At 49.2% G+C, this 19118-nt stretch overlaps 3 long non-coding RNA genes across 3 annotated transcripts in view; 1 reads left to right on the top strand and 2 right to left on the bottom strand.

Moving 5' to 3' along the window:
- The window catches only part of LOC311605633, a 27466-nt gene extending 20113 nt beyond the window's left edge, over positions 1-7353 (bottom strand). The window contains exon 1 of the long non-coding RNA XR_014782035.1: positions 7179-7353. This is a non-coding gene — a long non-coding RNA (uncharacterized lncRNA). The remainder of the gene's footprint in view (positions 1-7178) is intronic.
- Positions 1-8897, top strand: part of LOC311605636 — a 16847-nt gene extending 7950 nt beyond the window's left edge. The window contains exon 3 of the long non-coding RNA XR_014782038.1: positions 8722-8897. This is a non-coding gene — a long non-coding RNA (uncharacterized lncRNA). The remainder of the gene's footprint in view (positions 1-8721) is intronic.
- On the bottom strand, positions 8535-19118 carry LOC311605635. Its single transcript, XR_014782037.1, has 3 exons — positions 18979-19118; positions 9186-9279; positions 8535-8800 (listed from the first exon to the last, which is right to left on the bottom strand). It is a non-coding gene; the product is annotated as an uncharacterized lncRNA (long non-coding RNA).

Here is a 19118-nt window from a genome sequence, read left to right as displayed (position 1 = left end):
TCACCACCCACCCCTTGCCCAGCTCACTCCCTCATCCGTAAGAGGAGTCAGAGGAAGATTTAAGGCTAGTCTCAGCTACCCAGGCTGCCAAGCCAAGCTGAAAGCCAAGCTAAGATAATCTAGCAAGAAGGACAGATGTCGTGTCGTCGTCGTTCCCCCCCCCCCCCCCCCCCGGCCAAGGCAATGCCAGGCAGACAGAACCACCAGCTGTCCACAGAGTTCAGCTGCACTCCAGGAATGTTTGCAATTTTTCCCCTAGAAGATTCTAGAAGGATATCCCAAAGTGGGGCTTTCATGGAGGGATGCTTCCCCTGGGTTCGGATGGTCTGTTGACTGTGACCATCCTGGCAAGAATGACGAGATTACAGAGTGGCACCTGTGTCGTCGCTCCCTTTGGCTATCAGACTAATGAAGCAATGAATCCCAACATTTGGAATTCTCCAGGACTTTTGTAATGGGTAAAGGAAAAGACCAGAAAGAAGCCTGGTTAGGGTCAGCCAGAAGAGGAAGTTGTCTCCTGGAAAGATGTGTCACACAGATCTGACACCTGTCAGACTGCTTTGCCGCAGAAACTGGAGCCTGGACAGTGGTGATGGGCGAGGCCACGCCTTGGCCAGGTCTGCATAGCTGTACAGACCTCCCGCCCTCTGTTTAAATGTTAAACCTCTTTCATGACACTCAAGATGGGCTTGCCGGAGTTCACTGCACCTCTTTGTTCCTCTTCCCAGTGTGGCTACATTGAATAAATTCCCTTTCCCTGCTTTTCATTAGTAATTGTGTCTTAAATTGGACTGTGGGCGGTGGGGGACAGAATCGGGGTTGTTAGGAAGCATCAGGGCCCAGGGTCTCACCCAAGCTCTGGTAAGAAGCCTGACTTCAACCTGCTGTAACACTCCTGAGTTAGATCATTGAGATCACTGCCCATTGGCAATGGTTAGGGATCAGTGTTTACAGGCAACCACACTAGCCTGCCTTCAGGGTCCTAGCAACAGCTTACGTCATCACCCGCAGCAGCTGCGGCTGCCGCCAGGTGTGTGCTAGATAAAAGGACACCCTGCCACGGCGTACTCTCTCTCTCTCTCCTCCCCCTCTCTCCCTCTATCCCTCCCTCCCTCCCTCCCTCCCTCCCTCCCTCCCTCTCTCTCTGCCCTCTCTCTGTCATGAGTGCTTCCCCCTTTACCACAGTAAACCTCCTTTATACCAGATCTGTTGAATGGCATGTAATCCCTCAGGAGGCACACCTTGGCACTGCCCGCCATGGTGCCACCCTCCCCTCCTCCCCCCACCCCCCCACCCCCGCTGTCCCATTATACACCAGTCGACCCATCTACCGAAAACCTGGCCACACCAGAGAGAGGACCCTGTTACTGAAGTGCAAAATCAGGGTCCAACCTTTCCACTCCCACACCAACTCCGATAAAACCATTCAGTAGCTGCCCCCAACAACCCCTAAGGAGTGGTAAATAAGCCAAGCAGCTAAGAGGTTAGAAGTCCTCTGGTCTCCCTAGAGCAGAGCTGGGTGCAGTTTGTGAGCACCTACACCTCTCTGGGCCTTGACAGAAATAGGGAAGGTTGGGTTAGATGGATAAAGATTTTTCCCCAAGCCCAATCTTGCTATGATCCCCTCAGTTACTTCTTCCTCTCCTCCCCCCTCCCCCTCCCCCCTCCCCCCACCCCCCTCACCCCCCCCCCACCCCCGCCAAAAAAATCTGCCCTGTCAAAGATACACCGAGATAAAAATCAGGAGTTATGTTGCTCAGCTCAGTCCTGACACTGCCGGGATGCGGGCCTTCAGACCTAAACAAGCAGCTGGAGTGCCTTTTCAACCCAGGCAGCCCTGACTTCCAGGTTCTCCCTGCATCCCTTGGTCCCTACCTGTTGTAGGGCATGGCTGGCAGACCCTGCCCTCTATCCTGACCTCCCCAGCCCAGGGGCGGGGCTTCCTTCCCCAGAGGCTCTTCACCATGTTGGTTCCCACACACACCCCCTCCGCCCCCTTCCTTCATTCTGCATTTCCTCTCCTCCCCCCCACCCCACCCCCGTGTTTCTGCTCTCGCTCTCTCGCTCACTCTGAGCGTGCAAATACTAGTGAGGTGCTGCCAATAAACCTGCATCTGTATACTTACCTTGTCATGAATTAGCTCATTTCGGCACGTTTATCACTGGGAAACGCTGTAAGCCTGCCTCTTGCACGTGGTCTAGCAGGGCCAGCAAAGCTACCTCCTCGCAGGTCAGCTGAAGGTTCAATTGATTCAAGTGGGGATAAAAGGCCTGCCCTGCACGCTCTGCTGCTTGAGTGGCTCAGCCCAGCATCTCGGGTTAGCCCAGACTCCTCACTGCCTCTCCGGTTTCAAAACAAAACTTTGAAAGAAAGCTGCGTTCAGTGGAAAATCCCCCAGTAAAGAGGCCCTTGGGGCATTAACGAAGTGCCATCTGTTAAGCTTCTCCTCACAACCTGCGTGCAACCAACACAGCCTTTTAATGTCAAAAGCCGTGGTGGTGATGGCACCTTGTGTTTAGACGTTCGCTACTGACCTTTCTGCTGTCCTAGCCTGGCTCTGCTGTCCTAGCCACTGAGCCTCATGCAACTTTCTGAAACAGAAAGAACAAAGGAATTTCAGATAACCCGGTGATGTTTTAGAGTTGAAGACTAGCAATGGGAAGAGATGACTTATAGCTGAACTGGGGTCCTCAGTCAAAGTTCAGTGTGTTCTGTATCAGCGGTGCATCCCAAATGCCAGATGCACGCCTCCGGGCTCAGTGCATGTAACACAACCAGCTAGTTTTCCAACATCCTGGGTAAAACGCGCAAACAAGGGTGTTTTAGTGGTGTGTAGACATACTTGGGGGGGGGGGAGGCGGACTGCAGCGTGTGTTATGCTGTGTCCACAGAATTTGGAGATCTGGAAAAGTACCCTCAGCAGGCTCCTTTGCAGCCCTAGGGCACAGGCTCTGATGCAGTGACAGTCTGCAGATAGCAGCCAGCTGTAGACAGTCTGAGACCCTAATTGTCGTCGGTGGTGCCAGGTACACAGGCGTCTTCTCAGCTCTGGGTCCTCGGTGGTAAATCTAGGGAGGCGACTCAAAGCTGACCTCGAGTTCATTGAAGACTGGCCTTTAGATCAGCGCCAACCAAGCAGGAGTAAAAGCCAGCCTGCAGAGGAGGAGCTGCAGATAAAGATGCCACAGGCCCAAGGGGTACCCTGAAGCCAGGGTAGCCCTTAGGGCTGTCCATGTTCAAGACTGTACACTCGCAGACAGACACTTGGCTACTCTGGGAGCAATTTGCATTGAGGGCTGCAGCCAGTCCTGAAAGGTGAGCCAGGTATCCAGTTGGAGTATCTGTTTGCAAGGCTTATAGCAGCTATATTGTTTCTCCAAACCTCCAGGGCCTCAGAACATGGCCTCAGTTGAAAACAGAGTCATTTGCAGATGCGGGTAAGTGAGTATGAAGTCATCCAGATGTGCCTGTAATGCCCTATGACCAGTGTCCCCATAAGGATGGAAAATCTACACACCCACTCCTACAAAGGGAGGATGACATGAGGCCACAGAGAAATGACAGTCATCTGCGATCCAATGAGAGAGGCCTCGAGCGTCTCACATCCTCAGCAGCCTTTATTTTTCTCCTTTTTTTATTAATTTATTCTTGTTACATCTCAATGGTTATCCCATCCCTTGTATCCTCCCATTCTTCCCTCCCTCCCATTTTCCCCTTATTCCCCTCCCCTATTTTTTTTTACCTCCCCCTGTATATGCTCATAGGGTATCAAGTCTCTTCTTGGTAACCTGCTGTCCTTCCTCTGAGTGCCACCACGAAAGCCTTCACTTACCAGGAGGCTGAGACAGAGGGGAGGACATTCTATTGGGACTCTAGATGAGAGAAGCATGGGAGAATGGCAAAGTAGAAGGATCCAGAGGGTCCTAGAAACCTACAAGTAGAACATTATGATAGGCAGATTTGGGCCCAGGGGTCCCGCTCAAACTAAGGCACCAGCCAAGGACAATACAGGCCGTAAAACTTTAAACCCCTACCCAGATCTAGCCAATGGTCAGAACGTTCTCCACAGTAGAGTGGAGAGTGGGATATAACTTCCTCACATACTCTGGTGCCTCACCTTTGACCATGTCCCCTGGAGGGGGAGACCTGGTGGCACTCAGCAGCCTTTAGAACAGCCATGATCGCTGGCTTGAAACCTCATGGGCTGTAGGGTAATACATGTCTGTCAGGTAAACCCCCAACATTGTGATTGTTATCACTATGAAATTACACGCAGTGTAACCAGGTGTGGTGTGTTTATTCTTGTGAGAAGGGCAAAGGAAAGAAGATGAGGACATAGAGTCTGAGTGAGCCATGAGAGAGACAGGGAATCAGAGGGAAGGGCAGAGAGAGTGCAAGAGGGCAGGTTTCTCCTTTTTATCCTGGGCTCCTGGCAGGCAATGATGTCAGAGGTTGCTAAGCAACCTAGAGGCAGGCTAGTGGACTAACAGTGATACCTTGCTATGAATAAACCCCCCAGCAAATTGCTCCACAGGTTCTGCCTAGGAATGCACACTGGCCAACAGGGTTGCTACTGTGTGACTTCCAACTAGATAGAAAAAAGGAGAAAGAGAAGAACATCTTCTTGCCTAGAAGCTTCCCATGTCACCCACACCCACATGAGAGAAGACTGAGCAGCCCTGAGGCCAGATAAAAGCTCTATTACTGAATAAAGCTAAGTGAACCATTCCAATGAGCCTGTCCCGCCCCCCCCCCCAAAAAAAGAACACTTTTCTTAGACTCTCTTGCCAAGAGGACCTTTATGAAAGGACAGTACATAAGTTGTGGTCAACACAGAAGAAATTCGTTCTCACTCTGACTTGCAGCTGGGCAGGCTTCCTGGGGGAGGTGACTCAGGACAGAGAAGGCATTTCTCAAGAGTATCCGAAGGAGAGAAGTGCAGGAGATTAAGCAGTACCTCAGTGTGTGGGGTACCAAGCAAGGTACACACCTTTTCTCGTTGCATCCTTACTTTAATAACAGAGGAGAGGTTCAGGGGTTGGGTGCAGAAGTCAATGAGCTCCTTGTTCAAGGTCCCACAATTGCCGAGAGTCAAAGAGGAGACACACCAGCCTTCTAATTCCAAGTGGAGGCCCCTGTTTTGGACTCAGCATGGACTTAAGAGCACCGTATGCGTGCACTGGATTCACGGCACCCTGGCCCCATATACAAGGCCCCTAAACCAAACTAGGCCAGGTATTCTTTTCTCAGATTTGTAGCTGACACTCCAGGAGTCTGGTTCCTCACTGTTGGCGCTTGATCCAACCAATGGTGGGTAAGAGGCAAGGTGGCCATTCTGGATCCTGTGTCTGGAAAAGACAGGGAGGGCGGAGCCTTGGCAGTGGCCAGGGGCTGGGGAGGAGAAGGCAGGCCCCAGCAAGAGGCCACAGGGTATGGAGGGAAAGTAAGGAAGAAAGGAAGACAAGGGGGGAGATGTGAGGTGAGGTGGGGGTGGGGAAGCTCTGTCAGTTAGGTGCTTACCACACAAGTGAGAGGAGGAATTTAATATCCAGCACCCAGGCCATGCTGTGCCTGTAACCTCACACTGGGGAAACAGAGACAGGAAAATTTGTGGGGCTCGCTGGCTAACCAGTCTAATCTAGTCAACAAGATCCGAGTTCCATCCTGATTGCCTTTAAAAAAAAAAAAAAAAAGACAAAGTGAGGTAGAGAAATATGCCTGATCTGAGACATTTATCTTTTGGGATTTCTCCTTGGATCATAGGCTCTTCTCTGGTCCTTTCTAGAGCATCTAGATACTTCTTTTTATAGAAGATAGGAGGTTTGCAGGGGCCGGGGTTCTAGTCAAGGGTGCTTTGCCTCGTGGACAATCCCAGCAGAGCCTCAATCAGCCCCCTCCCCTCCCTGCAGAAAGACCACAGATAGATCCCTTAGCTGGAGAGACGGTACAGTCAGTGTCCAGGCAGGTGACCCCAGGCAGTCACCACATCTTTAAACACTCTCCTCACTTTATCTATAGAATGAGGAGAAAGCTAGCCTCTTCTCCACCTTGTTGGGAGGGCAAGCTGCTGCAACCCTCTCTGTGAATGGACTTTCTGAGTCACACAGCACCGTATGGAGCCCGGCCATTATGTTCACAGACCTTCTCAGGTCAGGTGAGATTTGGAAGTCGAAACTTCCCCCGCCCCCATCTCTCAGACAGGGTTTCTCTGTGTAGCCTTGGCTGTCCTGGACTCACTTTGTAGAGCAGGCTGGCCTCGAACTCACAGCGATCCACTTGCCTGCCTGCCTGGAGTGCTGGGGTTAAAGGTGTGCGCCATCACACCTGGCTTAATTGATTTCTTGATTCACTTCTCCCTCGCCAGTTATTCTTAGAAATGCTATCAGATGGCATTTGGAGTAATCAGCAAAGAAGGAATAATTTATGAGTGACTATCTGTTGAAAATACAAACAAACAGCATGTGTTTTTCCACGCTCTGAAAACCAAGAATCACAGAACTGCTTTTACTCAAACATTTCCAAAACAAATCACCTTTTGTAACGGAAAGTGGTGCCCCAGGGGGACAGATTTTCAGGGGGAAAAAAATGAGTGAAAGAAAACAGAGTTCCAGACAGAAGTCCTGGCGACTGAGGACAAGGGCTTGGGGCTGCTCACTGCTGTCCCACCACTGGGCTGTCTGTCGCCTTGCTTGAGCAGTGGGACAGTTGTGCCTGCTGGTAACTGGTACCGCCCCCTCCCCCACAAGGCTTCTAGAAAGAGTACATGAAATATGGACTGAGAGTCCTTGTGAGGTTATAAGTACAGAATCACTCCTTACTGTCTGAGGGGAACAAGCCCTGAGCCCCACCCCTGACCCTTGGGGATCCTAAAACTGGCAGATGCTTAGGTCTCTGATATATATATATATTGTGTGTGTGTGTACATATATATATGTATGTATATATGTATATATAATATATATACCATATATGTATATATCATATATGTATTATACACACAATATATATGTATATATGTATATATGTGTATATATATGTGTGTGTGTATATATATATATATATATATATATATATATATATATATATATATAGAGAGAGAGAGAGAGAGAGAGAGAAGTGGCTAGGGAGACTGTTCAGTGGGTATGAGCCCTTGCTTCCCAAGATGGGAGTCACATACATGTAAAAGCTCAGTGCCGTGGGATTGCTGACTCTAGCTGGCTGTCCACCTAGCTCAGGTTCAATGAGAGACTTTGTCCCAAGGAAATAAGGAGGACAGTGACAGTGCAGGCCACTAAACATCCTTCTCTTGCTTCAGCATATGTGCACACACACATGCACATACAGACATACACACAGAGACACACACATATGTGCACACACACACGCACATACAGACATACACACAGAGACACACACATATGTGCACACACACACACAAACACACATTTTAAAAACCGAGATACATCTTTTTTAAAAACTGAGATTTTTTTTTTTTATATCTCTCATTCTGGCTGCTAAAAGAAGGGGGGGAAAGCGTGTTCAGAAAAATAAATTATTTCATTATTTCGTGTTATCTGTTGTTTAAAAATAGCACTGCCAAATATAAACGACGGGATGGAAACCACTCCAAATACACTGGCAGCTGCTGTGGGTGTGAAGTGATTGATGCAGGCAGAGGAAAAAGGGGGGGCAGAAGTATACCGACTGAGGGAAAAAAGGGGTGACCCTGACGAAATCTTCAGGTTTTGTTCTTGGTTTCCAATTTAGTTTTTATATTTTATTCATTGTGTGTATGTATGTATGTTTGCAGTCATATGTGCATGTGTGTATATATGTTTTCATGTGCATGCACACGCCACAGTCTGCATGTCGAAACTAGAAGACAAATTAACAAGAGTCAGTTCTCTCTTCCCACCATTTAGATCTTGGGTATCAAAGAATGATCACCAGGCTTCATAGAAAGCACTGAGCCATCTAGCTGACCCACACTTTAGGTTTATTATTTTTGTTTGTATAAAAAATATTTGAGCCGGGCATGGTGGCGCACGCCTTTAATCCCAGCACTCAGGAGGCAGAGGCAGGTGGATCGCTGTGAGTTCGAGGTCAGCCTGGTCTACAAAGCAAGGCTAGGACTGCCAAGCCTACACAGAGAAACCCTGTCTCGAAAAAACAAACAAACAAACAAACAAATTGAAACAAGTTAGATAAAATGTTAACAATAACTCAAGGAGGCTTGCTAAATTATTTGTACTTTTCCTTTTTCTATTTTGTCAACCTCAGTATCATTTTCAATCCAATGAATTAGCCGTCATCACAGCAGGGACAGCCACACTGACAGTTTAGGGGAATATATATCCTGTGCTCTCCTCCCCCAGCCGTGTGTGTGTGTGTGTGTGTGTGTGTGTGTGTGTGTGTGTGTGTGTGTGTGCGTGCTGCATATGCAACATGTATATGTTTAATACATGTGCAAACCTGTTCTATAAAGCACAATATATAAGCCATTTCTACTTAAGGTACACCAGGATGTCTGAGTAGCAGCCCCGGGGCATGAAATGAAATCTACTAAGTAAAAACAAAAGTGCTCACCTTCTACAGGCTGGCTTCTATTGCCTAGAGTCCAGTCAGCTTCAGAGGAGGTTGCCCGTTGTTTTTGACCGGCCTGGGCCTGGGGTTCATGAGCTACCATCATGACCTCGCATCTTCCTGCTTTATCTCTTTAGTTATCCCTCCACTGGTCACTGATGCCTGGATCCATTCTGTGGACACTTTGCTGGACATTCCCATGAACCATGCCATGCCCTGTGCCAAGTACAAAGAACCTGAGTGAATTGGGCAGCCTTGCTGTACTATCTCATCCTCTTGCCTTAGCCAACTTCCTGTTACTGCAGCAAAATGCCTGTGACAGTAAACTTAAAGGATGAAAAGGTCTGTTTGAGCTCCTGTTTTCAGAGGCTTTACTCTGTGGCCACTTGATCCTATGGCTCTGAGTCTGTGCTGGGTACCACCCATCATGGTGGGAGCAAGTGATACAGGAACCCTGCCCTCCTGGGAAACAAAGGGAAAGAAGAGTCCAGGGTTCCAATATCCCCTTCCAGAGCATCCTCCCAGTGACCTAAAGACACCTCCGCCCCGAGCTGAGGCTCCATGTCTCAAAGTCTCTCTCACCTCTAAAGTCTTAACATACCTTTGGGGAAGAGTTTGAAACACAAATCATAGCAACTCCCCCTTTTCCGTAAAGTTCTTTTTCAGATTTTTCCATTACTGTGGTCAATTTCAGTCTGAAAATACCAAAAAAGAAAACTTCAGGTGTAGACAGTTAATACATTTCAAAATGCCTGCTGTTCTGAATAACAAAGCCATGCCCCTTCCTACTGTGCTCTGCTCAGAATGGAAACAAATCCTCCTTAGGTGACACAGTGTTTGTCCCGAATGCCCATTAGTCACAAGACATCCACTGGCCTGGGAGTCATCCTGGCTGCCTTGGATAGCTGAAATCCCTGAGATTCGGTTTCCCTGACTAATAAAATGACACTTGGCTTATCAATAAGTAACTACAGTCATATGTGTGGCATAATCTCCACACATCGAGTACTTACTTTATAAACGCTGGCTTTATCCTTTGTGATGCCTTCTTACACACACACACACACACACACACACACACACACACACACACGTAAGTTATCCTACTGGTTCACATTCAAAGTGCTACAAAAGATTCCAAATACTTTATGAAGTTTGTTTAATAGTGTTTATTAAATTTAAGAGTTGTTTTCAAATTAAGAGTTTTAATTAAGAGGTTTTTTTTTAAAAAAAATTAAGTCTTCCCTTTTAAAAGGTCAGACTTGATCATCCTAAAACATATGGCAAGACACATAAGTGGTGATGGAGTTTGGTGACCCAGAAGCCAAGGATGCTGAGATGTTCTGCAGAAAAAAATCTGTATCCCTCTGTTTCAGGTAGCGAAGGATGTAGCTTATTCAACATAGTTCGGAGCTGTTCACGCCTTAGGAGTATTCACAGGAGTCTCTGGTTGGGATGCTTCAGCAGGTCCATGTCTGCTCACACACACACACACACATTCGATTCAGGAAGAATCGAGTCAGGGGCAGACCTTCCTCTCACACACAGGCAACAGAGCTGTGGCCCATGACTAACACCACCAAACCCAGCAGCCTTTCCCTGCTCCCCACCCCTTCCCTGATCTGTACCTCTCACTCCTTCACAGACAGCTTGTCTCTCTCTCTCTAAGCACCACCAAATCCAACGTGGGCCAGGGCTCACTCTTAGACAGCTAATCTGCATGGAGACTCCACCAGGCTTATCCTCTGGAGGCCTCTCACCCATGTCCTAGGCAGGCTGTGGGCAAAGCAATACTGACCAGCAGGCTTTGCTGGCAGTCATGTGACTTCAGACTGACACAGCTGGAGGAACAGCTGCTCCCCCCACCTTTTAAAAAATTCTCTCATGTATTACATCTGGGCTGCAGTTCCGCCTCCTTCAAATCTCTCACCCACCTCCCTCTCCCCCCCCCCCCAGAAGAGAACAGGCCTTCCAGGCACGTAAACACACTACATAAGAAGCTACAATACCATCACATCAAGGCTGGACAAGGCAACGTCACAGGAGGACAAGAGTCCCACATGTAGGCAGCAGAGTCAGGGACAGCCCCTCCCACTCCCACTGTTAGGAGTCCCACAAGAACACTAAGCTACCCAACCATAACACGTATGCAGAGGGCCTGGGTCAGACACATACAGGCTCCCTGATCTCTGTGAACCCTCGTGAGTCCCAGTCAGGTGATTCTGTGGATCATATTCTCATGGCACCCCTGACCCTTCTGCTGCCTCCTCCCCAGGGCTCCCCGAGCTCTGCCTAGTGCCTCGTATTTCACTGTGGGGCTCCGTGTCTGCTCCCATCAACTGCTGGATGAGGTCTCTTTGCAAACTAGAGTCCCCTTAAACAAGCCCTCAGCAGAATTTCCAGAGCATGAATGCAGGCCGCCCTGACAAAAGCAAGAGAGGCTGACCTCGCCCAGCTGGACAGGCTTATGTGACCCACTGAATCTATGAAAGGTCAGAGGTCACAGTGGGGTCACCAGAGCCCATTCAGGGACACCTGGCACTCTGCTCCTCCGTTGTCCCAGGCTTCAGAGCCTCTGACCTACAGTGGAGGAGGGGTCTGCCTGTCCCCCCACCGAGTTCAGTCTCCTGGGCCCCACAGCTGTCCTGAGCTGCCCCACAGGACCGCACACCGTGGGTCTCTTTCTTGCATCTGGCCAGGGAGGGACTGCAAACAGAGCAAGCAGAGGCTTCTAAGCCTGGGACTCTACACATAATGAGACAAGAGGTAAACAGTGGGGAGGGAAGCCGCTGAGCCCAGCCAGCCGGGTCTCTACCGCTGTGCCTGTGCCTGTGCCGCGCGGTCTTCTCATCATGACCCCTCTATCTCTCTGCTAACTGGGAGGGCTGAGTGAAAAAGTACCCGGGAAACTGCTGTAAGATACCAAAGCATCCACTATCATAACTACCAATTGTTCATTTTGTGTGTGTGTGTGTGTGTGTGTGTGGTATGTGTGTGTGTGATGTGTGTGTGTGTTTGTGTTTGTGTGTATATATGTGTGTGTGCTTGTGGTATGTGTGTGTATGTATGTATGTGTGTCTGTGGTATATATGTGCATGTATGTATGTGTATGTTTGTATGTATGTGTATGTGTTTGTGGTATGCGTGTGTATATATGTGTGTGTGTTTGTGGTATGTGTGTGTATGTATGTATGTGTCTGTGTGTGATGGTAGATGCCACAGGACAACCTCCACTGTCACATTTAGGAACCATCCACCTTGTTTTCTAAGACAGTCTCTTCACTGGCCTGGAACTCACTAGGTTGGCAGGGCAATCAGCCTCAGGGGTCCTTCTGTCTCCACCTCCCAGCTCTGGGGTTACAAGCATACACCACCACCTCTCTTGACTCCCCCTCTCTTCTCCCTCCCCTCTCTCCCTCCTTGTTCTAAACATCTAACTCTGGTCTTCATGTTTGCAGAGCAAGCACTTGACCTTCTGCGCCACCACTGCTACCCTCATTTATTCCGTACATAGAAAACCTCGCTTTTCCCCAATGGGGAACCCGAGGGCCACAGAACTCGTGACTCTCAGAGTTGGGTTCACACACGGCCCTGACACCAGCAGCTGCTACAGCACCGCCTGTCCTGAGGTGTCAGACGGTCCCTGTCCACACTGGTCTCTGATGGAGACAAGTTGAGGTGGCTCCTTCCCGGGAGGATGGGACAGGCAGAAAGGAAGGGGTGAAGGATGGTGTGGACAGCGGCGACCACTGTGTCTACTCTCCCAGCAGGTGCTCCCCCCCTGTTCAGGTGCTCCCCCCCGTTCAGGTGCTCCCCCCCTGTTCAGTTGCTCCCCCCCTGTTCAAGTGCTCCCCCCTGTTCAAGTGCTCCCCCCTGTTCAGGTGCTCCCCCCCTGTTCAAGTGCTCCCCCCCTGTTCAAGTGCTCCCCCCCTGTTCAGGTGCTCCCCCCTGTTCAGGTGCTCCCCCCCTGTTCAGGTGCTCCCCCCCTGTTCAGGTGCTCCCTCCCTGTTCAGGTGCTCCTCCCCTGTTCAGGTGCTCCCCCCTGTTCAGGTGCTCCCTCCCTGTTCAGGTGCTCCCCCCCGTTCAGGTGCTCCCTCCCTGTTCAGGTGCTCCCCCCCTGTTTAGGTGCTCCCTCCCTGTTCAGGTGCTCCCCCCTGTTCTCCCCCCAACATAAGTCCAAACAGGTGACCACTCCACAGCTGTGCTCATGTAACCTATAATGTATTAAAATCGAGTAATTCCATTCTGCATTCACACTTGGTGCAAAAAGTATAGCTGGCAGCCTCCCCACTGGGTGGCACAAGGGCAGTGTTCCTTTGTCACAGACGCTCCTGTTGGAGGGTACTCCTTGAGATCACCTAACTCTGTCAGCTGGAAGACTGGGTGCCATCAGGCCTCTCTGAGGAAGCAACGTTTGAGGCAAAGCCAAAGATGAGGGACCCTGGGGTGAAAGCTCGTGGGGTGGTGAGCAGGAACACAGAGGTCCTATGTAGGGGGGAACCTCAGGACTTGAAGGCAGAGTGAGAGACAAGGACTCTGAGGGACTGGCCGCCTGGGTGTCAATCCCAGGCCCCACTCCTCTTAGCCGTATGTCCTTGGACAAGTGATGGGACTTCTTTGGGCCTCAGTCCCTTCCCCTATAGGAGGGGAAACAGCAGAACCTTCCTCCTGCGCTGTTCTGGGAAAGGGAAGAATCTGACACAAGGTTAGCACTGGATGTGCGTCAGATGCAGCTGTAAGAAACAAGATGAAGGCAGAAAGGTAGGCATGAGTCAGGTTGCCCAGGCCTGTGGGCATGCAAAGGATGCTGCTCTCATCCCAAAAGCCATGGGAGGGTCGAGAGGGCGAGCATGGAAGTGAACATTGTGCAGAATGCAAGCAAGCCATGGCAGCCTGTACTCAACACCAGCCAGGCACCTGAGGGTTTAGCCATGGACACAGCAGGACCAGTGGACACAGCAGGACCAGGCAGCTGCTTGCATTTTTTAAATAGATCCCTTATTCCCAATGTTTTAAATATCTTGAGGCATATATGAACCACCTGCTTGGACATCTGGTCTACCCCCGCCCTCCCCCCCCCATAATTTGTATTTCCCAATCTCAATAAACCAATGTCTATAACTAAAGCCATATCACCTGATAATCCAGGTGTCTCTGAGGGATTAAAAAAAAATTATGTGGAACACAGGTGGTATATCAAATAAAAAAAAAATCACCAAATTAAATCTGAACAAAGCACTACCCAGTTGGCTAGAGACAAAAGGACTTGGCCCTAAAAGCAGAAACAAGGTGGAGCCTTGATTTTTACTTCATAACATTTTGGCAATAAAAAGAAAATATATGAAAACTAAGGCTCCGTTGGCTGTAAGGTTGTTAAATGGGTTTTATATTCTCGTGTTGTTTTTTTTTTTAGGGGTCTGTTCATCCACTCACTGCCCAAAGCAGGTGGCAGGTGTACTTTTAGGAGTCAATGACCCATGTCATTGCCTGGTGCTACGTTACAAAGCAAAATTGCCTCGTTAAGACAAAGAACGGGTTGAAAGAGCAGGACAGAATGAGAGAAATGTTGAAAAGAATTGATTGGGGGGAGGGGGGCCTGGGGTATAGCTTCACGGTAGTTGTATATTTCATATATTTTCTTTTCGGTAGATAAAGAGAGCAACACTCAGACAGAAAATATCGGTTTGGACCATACACTTTGTCCTGCCAACGCCTGGGAACTGTGTCTGCAGTCTCTGAGGCCAAAGATCTAGAAACCCATTCATTCACAGACACTGGGGAACACCCCCACCATCTCCAAATAGTGGGCAAAAATGAAACTGAAAAGATGAACAACACCTAATTCTTATATAGTTTACTCAGAACTCAGTCAGTGCAAGTGGTGGGTCCTCTTACTGTGTCCCTGGGCCACGGTGACCTTTATAACTTGCTAGCTAATACAAGCGCCTATGACATCAATCATTTCAATGGCCAAGATCCATAATGATATAAAGAGGTGGCTGAGAACAGAAGGAGGGACTATACTGAGCCACATTTTCAACTTGTTGCCTTGTATCGGGTTAGAACCGACTCTCACCAGTTTGAATTTTCCCCTTACTTAACAGCTTGTGGAAAGTGGAGAGCCGCGGGTAAATTGGGATACACTGGTCTGTGGCATCTTCTTTGTGGCTATAGAGAAATGTACTGGAGCAGTGCCCGGGGCCAGGATCAGTTTCTTCTGACAGGGAAGCCAGTCAGTATGTCTGCAGCTCAGCCATGGGGGCAGTCAGGAGAAAGAGTCTGAGATGATTCCGGAGCAGCTCAGACATGGCTCTGCAGCCAGTTCCCAAGGGTGAGTAAAAAATGAGGTCAATCCCCTGATGGCAAGGCCTGAGAGAGGCAGGAAAATACCACAGGAGCCTCAGCCACCACCACCCCCAACTCTTGGTGGCCTCAAGGATACCCTTCTAAAAATAGATAAACAATACCACTCCAATCTGCTGGAGATTTCACAACCGCTGGCCCAGCACAAACTGTTTGGCTTTGGCCAAGCCAAGAAGCAATGAAAACCAGGCAGGAAGCTGAGCGTGACCAGGGTCAGAAGTCCCGGGGTAGCAGCATCCCTCTGGCCATGCACGGCCTTGACCACAGAAGCATGGGAACCCACCGCCCCAGGTCCTTGTTTGATTTGCTCTTCTCCAACGCCAGTGCCTATCCCCGACCTCATTGCAGGAACACGGGAAGTGACACCAGTGAAATGTTGCCTCAAGAATGAGAAAATTAATGAGCAATGTTCACGATTCCAGGAGAAAGGGAGGGAAAGCTTACAAGCATGGCGTGGAGGGTGGGATTGGAAGGGGGGGGGGATGGTTTAAAGAGGAAATAATTGCAAACACATGAGAGGGAGAAAGAGCGTGGCCTCAGCTAGAAATGTGTAACAGGAAAAAAAAAAGATCTGGCATTCCATCTGTGGGCTCAAAATCAGTTTTAAAGTTGATAGTTCTACACAAGTGACAAATGTCTATTTTAGTGAGTGATATAAAGAGCCCAAAACTTCTCTCAATATTTTGGTGTATTATCTCACCTCATCCTACAGGGCAGAGGCTAAGATCACCACCACTGCCACCCCTTTTAGGCAGATAAGAAACACAATTTGGACCCTTTAAGATGAAGCAGAACTGACCAATCATATCCAGAGTCTCCTCTGCTGACTTGTTGCCATGTTAACGTCATCAGCTGCATTAGCTTGATGAGCTAGCATCACCTAAGGCCATCGTACTTCCCTTGGCTCCTTCGGAAGCTCCTCTGCCTTCCTGATCCCTGGAAATCACGATGCTCTTAGGTGATCCTGTACTGCTTTCATCGTTCTTGGGCATTGAATAACGTACGGTCTCATTGTCTGGATAATAAAGCACACTTAGCATGTGCCTGTGAGGACCTGACCAAAGCCAGGGGGCACTAAGGACAACAGTGGAATGGAGAAGAACATCTCCACCTGTGAGTGGCGTCATCCAGTGAGGCTGGGATCCCAGACGGAACAGAGTCAGGAGAGGCGAGAAACCCACCAGCAAGCTTGCTTCCTGCCCGTCTGCTTCCTGGCGTATACAAAGTGAGCAGCCCGCTCACCACAGCCCGCTGCCATCCCTGTATTCCTCTCCACCAGTGGCCCAGAGCAATTAAATGAAGCTGACAGACATGGACTAAAACCTGTGAGCCCATGGGCCAAAATAAATCTTTCCTCCTTTTAAGTTGTTCTAACAGGTATTTTTGTCACAGCGATGGAAAAGGACTAACATCCGCGTGTACATAAATAAGACTGATCCAAGAAACTTTAAGAAAACAAAATCCTGGAACCTGTGGTAGATACTCCAAGCCCGGGAATCTGTGCTCTCAATGTTCCATGACGTGAGTTGCCTGTACAGCTGTGTTTGGAATCCATTTAACTAATCTGATTATCTTTTCATCACCGAGACCAGAATACTGAAACCTAAAAATTCAAGTGGCGTGCTCAAGGTTATAGGATAGGACCAACAGAGGCAGGACTGGAGCCCGCGGGTTAGAGCACGGTATCATCACCACCGTTGTGCAAATATGCCCCTCCCTGGGATCCCAAAGAGGGCAGAGCCCTGGTCTCTTTGTCCTAGTCACCAGTCTTGATAAGGCCTTTACCAGGCCCTTACCTCAACCTCCACGACAGATCCCGGGAGATGAATTTGCTGAGCGCATTTTGTGACTTACATACTTGTCCTCCAATCCACAAAGGACAAAACCAACCTGTTGTGTTTTTGTTTGTTTGTTTGTTTGTTTGTTTTAACTCTTACAGGACGGCTAGTCTAGCATAAAGAAGAAGAATGTTCTGGGGGAAAATAATGTGACCAAGCATCTGAATAAACTGGAACCGGCTAAGGTAATCTTAGATTTTCATCAATGTCTCTTCAACACTGCTCTATCTTCCTGAACCCTGGAAATCTTAGTGGTCTTGGACACTTCCTTAGCTATGCTCATCACTCTTGGCTACTCAGTAATAGCCTCGTACTTTAGAAAATTCATATGTCTCATTCAATGAAGTGTCAAAGCTGAGTCTCTCTCTCCTTGGGGTGTGTGTGTGTGTGTGTGTGTGTGTGTGTGTGTCTGTGTGTGTGTGTGTGTGTGTCTCTGTGTGTGTTGTATTAAGGCTGAAAGCCAAGGTCTCTCACAGGCTAGGCAAGAGTTCCAAGCACTGAGTCATACCCCAAGCCTGTGGTTGTTAGTGTTTGGGGAGGGGTTCCTTGTTTCTAGGGTCTCTCTGTGTATTTCAAACAAACCTAAAACTCCTGATCCCTCTGCTTCCATGTCCCGAGGGCTGGGGTTATGGGTGTGCACCACCATAGCCAACTTTAAACCTGCCATCTAGGTCCTGTAAGACAGTCCTCTCTCCCCCTCAGGATCATAGGATACAGTGAAGGGGGGGGCGGGGTTGTCTGGACTTCTCACGTGTGCCCTCCTCTGCCATTCACTGTGTTTCTTTAGGCTCCTCTAAGGCCAGGGCCAGGGCTCCGAAGAGCAGGAAGAAGGAGGAAGTGGAGGAAGAAGAAGGGGAAGAGGAAGAGGAGGAGGAGGAAGGGGAGGAAGAGAGGAGGGGAGGAGGAGGAAGAGGAGGAGGAAGAGGAGGAGGAGGAGGAAGAGGAGGAGGAGGAAGATGAGGAGGAGGAAGATAGTTAAAGAATATGAGAGGATCTTACAGAACCAGGATCCTCTGTGCTGGCTGTAATCCTCAGTCATACCAGTTGTCTAAATGCTGGCTTGCTCCCAAGAGACAGAGCAGGAGAAGCCCAGCCTTCCTATGGGGTATTTGTTTAGCTAAGGATTAAGCATTGTTAGAAAAAGTTCCCGGGTGGAAGGGGCGAGAATGTCTATTTCATGCCAGATGTTTGTATCAAGCACCACTTGATGTTCTGTTTAGTTTTACTGGGGCTGGGGAAATGACTGAATCAGCAAGCATGAGGTCAGGCGTTCAGATACCCAGCCCTCACATAAACGCTGAGCGCACAGTGACCCCCGTCCAGCAACCTCGGTGCTGGGCCAATCAGAGACAGGTAGATTCCTGAAGCTCATTGGCCAACTAATCTACCCAATCAGCGAACTCCAAGTTGTGCCGGCAATACTAGTGGGGTAAGCTGGGTAAAGTGTGGTGGCGCACGCCTTTAATCCCAGCACTTGGGAGGCAGTAGCAGGCAAATCTCTATGCTCAAGGCCAGCCAGGCCTACCTAGAGTTCCAAGACAGCCCAGGCTACATAGAGAGGGATTCTGTCTCAAGGAAAAAAGGGGGGAGAGGAGGGGGTGGAAATGACAGATAAAGGAATCTATTTCGACACCTATATGCAGGTGCCAGGCATTAGCAGTCGGCCTGCTTGAGTAACAGCTGTCAGACACTTCCCCACATCTAGCCAAACCTGCGTCTTCCTGGGAACTTAATTGGGCTTAGCAGAAGGCTAAATCGCATTAGTTCAACTGCTACTGTCTTCTTGATTCCCTAGTTGAGCAGGGCTGTGAATAGTATTGCTGCCGTTCCCGAACGCTCATCCCAGAGTAGCATCCTCATCTTATTAGTTATTTTTGTCATTTTTAGGACCACTAAATACCTGACCAGGACAACTCAAGGAACAGAAGGTCTATTTGGGATCACAGTTTGAGGGTTCAAGCCCGTTATGACTAGGGATGCATAGCAGCAGGAGCACACGGCAGCTAGTCACAAGGCATCCACATAGCGGTGGCTTTTTTCTTTTTACTCAGGATAGGATAGGAACGGTACGGCCTGGATTTAGGGTGGGCTTTCCCACCTCAATAGACTCAGTCCAGAAACTCTCTCTCAGACATGCCCCGAAGTTTGCCTTGCAGATTACGACAAATTGACAGCCAACATTAACCACCTCACCTTCGGCCCTGGGAGTCCTGCGAGCTGTCAATCAAAAGCGGCCACTCCCTCTGCTTGTTCCTCGGCAGTTCCTCAAGCTGTTGCATTAGATGGTCGCGGCTGTTTGGAAAACCTCACAGTTGCTCAGGCAGACTCTGATC

Source organism: Acomys minous, assembly GCF_964271855.1.
Source record: "Acomys minous genome assembly, chromosome: 9".
Taxonomy (NCBI): Eukaryota; Metazoa; Chordata; class Mammalia; order Rodentia; family Muridae; genus Acomys; species Acomys minous.
This window is presented reverse-complemented; position numbering and strand designations above follow the sequence as displayed.